At 48.1% G+C, this 3,941-nt stretch overlaps 1 long non-coding RNA gene across 1 annotated transcript; it reads right to left on the bottom strand.

Annotated features, from left to right (window-relative positions):
• Nucleotides 1-1,500: 1,500 nt before the first annotated feature.
• Nucleotides 1,501-3,699, bottom strand: LOC129620411 (uncharacterized). Its single transcript, XR_008698527.1, has 3 exons — nucleotides 3,617-3,699; nucleotides 3,381-3,455; nucleotides 1,501-1,919 (listed from the first exon to the last, which is right to left on the bottom strand). It is a non-coding gene; the product is annotated as an uncharacterized LOC129620411 (long non-coding RNA).
• Nucleotides 3,700-3,941: the final 242 nt, after the last annotated feature.

Here is a 3,941-nt window from a genome sequence, read left to right on the forward strand (position 1 = left end):
TGTCTACCCATCTCCTTCCTCCAACACGTGTTCACCAAACCCCTACCTGCTCCACAAAGTTTCAGCAGTTGGGGGGCGCATGGGGGAGAAACAGAAAACACACCCTGCTCCCCAAGAACTCATATTCTGACAGCTTCAGTGTGTGCCTGATGCTGACGCTCACCTACTCTGTACACTGGTACTGAATCAAACTTCAAAGACAGAATTTTGGGTAAAGTAGAAAAGGATAACTTTATTACTTTGCCAGGCAAAGGGGGCCCACAGCAGGCTAATGCCCTCCAAACTATGGTGTCCCCACTTGGAGACTTTATAGTAATTGTTCAAAGAGAGTGTGATCAGCTGGTGGATATTCTTCTGATGTGTTGGTGGTGAGGTAAGTAGAAGTCAGCATCATCAAACTTCAGGTCCAACTGGCCCGGCATCTATATGCTTGTGGTCAGCCTTCCATTGTTAATTGTTAAGTATTCCCACCTGCAAAATAGCTCAACGATATTGTGTGTATCTGTTGATGGGGAACCAGGATCTTACCCCAAGGCTGTTCTTAACTGTTTCTCCCTAGTCTCTCATTCTCTCCCTTCCCTAATTAAAAACTCCTTGAATATGCCCATTGGAACTCAGAGAAGGTCATGGAAGTTGAAAGAAGGCTATTTACCATAATTAAAGAAATGGAGGATACAAGAAGGCCCTGTGCCTAGAAGCCCCACAGGTATCACACATAGTATCGTGCAGAACCCAGCCCTTCATCCCTCCTTTACAAGAAGGTGAATGGAGAAGACTTTGCTGTTTTTAAGGAGGGGGTTATTGGCAGGAGGATGGGGGCATCTCAGTGACAATGGAGATGCTCTAGGGAACACATCTAGGTGGACTTGGAGGCTCATTCTCCAGTCAGTGGACCAGCAGATAGATTCAGCTCCTCTTCTTCACACAATTGATAAGCTTCCCTCTGAACCCCATTCTCCTAACAAGATGGAGCATTATGGAGACAGGAGTCTTTGCCTAGGACATCCAATCCTGTGAGCCTGGCCTGAATATGCTCTGTGAGGGAGGTCATCCAGGCTCTGGGGCTGGGGGAACCCTGCTGCTTCTCTGCTTGGAAGTTTTATCCCAGGGTGCCCCCCTTTACACAAGACCGTCTGCCACCAGATGTGTGGACGCGGGGAGCTTGCTTTGCAGAACAACGGCTATAATAAAGGTATGGGTCACACGACATGGTCTTTGTGTTTTTGCAGAGTGGGATGAGAAGACAGGATGCAAAAATAATGAGACTCTCTGCATCTGAGCTGGTTCTGAAGGGTCAACGATTGCTGTGGAAAATCCTTTAAAGCCAGCTGTCTGGGACAGAGAACACAGGTGCAGGGCTTGATAACAGGTCTCCAAAGGCCAGGTATCTCCCAAGGGAGTTCTCAAAGGGCACCCTGAGGTGCTGCAGCTAGGCCTCCAACCCAGAGAACACTTGCCCAATCAAGGGCATCCTGACAAGGACCTACAGGTTCTGTCATGACTGTTGCAGGAAGGGCACCCTAAAAGTAGGACCTAAAAGTAGGCTCTTGTCTAACACCGGGAAATGAATCGTCAGAGAAGACACACGTACTGACAAAGCAAGAGACTTTATTAAGAAAGGGCGCTTGAGCGGAGAGCAGAAGGGTAAGGGAACCCAGGAGAATTGCTGTGCTATGTGGCTTGAAGTCTTGGGTTTTATGGTGATGGGATTAGTTTCTGAATTGTCTCTGGCCAATCATTCTGACTCGAAGTCCTTGCTGGTGGTGTGTGTGCAGTGCTCAGTAAAGATGGATTCCAATGAGAAGGATTCTGGGAGGTTGGCAGACCATATGGACTGAAGTCTCCTCTCTCCTTTGACCTTCCTCAAATTCTTCTGGTTGATGGTAGCTTGTCAGTTCCGCGTTCCTTACCAGGACCTCCTGCAGTAAGATAACTCATGCAAGTGGTTGCTATGAGACCTGAACAGGGCAGGCAGTTTCCGTCAGTGGTTTCCCTGACTTGACGATGGAATGTTCTCTTCTCCAGGTGTCAGAAACAGACGCGGATCCCCCGCCCTGGGAGGCAAACAGAGCTATGTCTGCTCCCTTCTGCCTTGGCCCTAGACACTCAGTCTACCATTTTCTGTTTTCTTCCTTTCCTGGATTCACCAGGAGACTGAAATGTCAGTGAGCAGAGCCCCATCCTCCTCCGGCCTCATTGGGGGTCTTCTCTTAGGGAGATGGGGTTCATGCTCTGTGAGCAGAGAGGCTATGGCAGGCCTAAGCTGGTGTTTTATTGTCTTCTTTAATCCTCTTAACTGCTCTAGTCACCTACCATCCATATCCCTGTCTGTGTCCTCTGTGGTCAGACTGCATTAATTCTTGCCTCTATCACTTTCTTTTTCTTTTTTTAATGACATATCTTTTTGGTTTTGTGGGGGTTTTTTGTGGTGTTTTTTTGTTTGTTTGTTTGTTTGTTTGTTTGTTTGTTTTGGCTGTGCCAGGTCTTAGTTATGGTGCATGGGATCTAGTTCCCTGACCAGAGATCAAACCTGGGCCTCTTTCATTGTGAGCATGGAGTCTTGGCCACTGTACCACTAAGGAAGTCCCTCGACCACTCTTGAGCGGTGTGATATTGGCAAAGATTCCTAACTCCTGAGCCCCCACCCCGCCTCCATAAAAAGACCTCTTAAACACACTGACCTCTTCCTATGTTCTTGTGAGGATTCAAAGAGATGATGCCAAATAAAGAACATGGCATCCCGTCTGGCATTGTTATTATGAGCTAAGGGAGTTATGAGTGACTTCCTAAAGGTCACACAGCTGATAAACAGCAGAACTAGACTTGAACTTAGTTCTGACTAATTCCAGAGTTCATTTACCAGAACACCTTATGGCTGTGGGTCTAAGATGTGGTCCAAGACCAGTAGCATCAGCATCACTGAAAATGCAAATTCTCTAGTTGCATTCCTAAGGAGTCAGAAACTGGGGATGCCCCAAGCGATCAGCCTACCCTCCAGGGGATACTGAGAAGCTTCGGTGTGGGGAAATACAGCAGGACAGTCCCTCAACTTCCCAATGGCCTCAGCCCACCCCTCACTCTCATATAACTTCAGAACTTTTAAAGCTCCATACAGGAAGTACCAAGCAAAGCAAATCCTTAAGAACTGAGAGGATGAGGCACAAAGGAGCAATTAGAATCAAGGAGGAAGTTAGCACTAACAGGAGGGTAGTTATTTTGAGTGAATTTTTTAAAAACAACAACAACAACATAAGGTGAGTCACATTTCAGAAATTCACAAAATCCCTCTCCTTCTCCCATGCCTCCTTTGTGCATTCTCTCTCCATTCCTGGTCCTAAGGAGGGCCACAGGGACCTGCCAGGTGTATGATCTTCACCTACTGTGTTTCTCCCCGCGTGGAACCCAGGCTCTTAAGAACGGGTGTGACTGGGCGTCAACAGCTGCCACAGTGAGATCTAGAAAAGAAAAGGGGAAAGAAAGACATGCCGCTTTTCCAAGGGAAACTGGAAGAAAAAGCCCAGGAGACCCCATGTGCTTGTCAATGGAGGGACTGGGCAAGCCAAGTGCCTAGGGCATCAAATTGAAGGAGACACTTGCCAGACCCAAGAGTATTTACCTCTTGAAAGTTTGCACCCTTGTCCTGGCCCTACCTGAAGGTAAACCTATACTTTGACATTAAAATGTTGGCTTCTCCCAGATAAGTCACCTGAGTCAGGAGAATCATTTTATTCTTTGATTGGAAAGAGCCACCTGGACCCACACAATAGACAGGTGAGGTCCCAGAAACCTCAGCTAACACCTGCTTGCGACGATCGTGCATGAGGAGCGAGCCGGTCTCACCACACCGAGGTGGGACCCATGCTGATGGTACAGCACCCTAGGGACCCCCATCTGGGCCCTCCCAGCTGCCAGGAGGAGGTGTCCGCCCATGCCAGCTGCCA

This window comes from Bubalus kerabau, chromosome 10, assembly GCF_029407905.1.
Source record: "Bubalus kerabau isolate K-KA32 ecotype Philippines breed swamp buffalo chromosome 10, PCC_UOA_SB_1v2, whole genome shotgun sequence".
NCBI classification, from domain to species: Eukaryota; Metazoa; Chordata; class Mammalia; order Artiodactyla; family Bovidae; genus Bubalus; species Bubalus kerabau.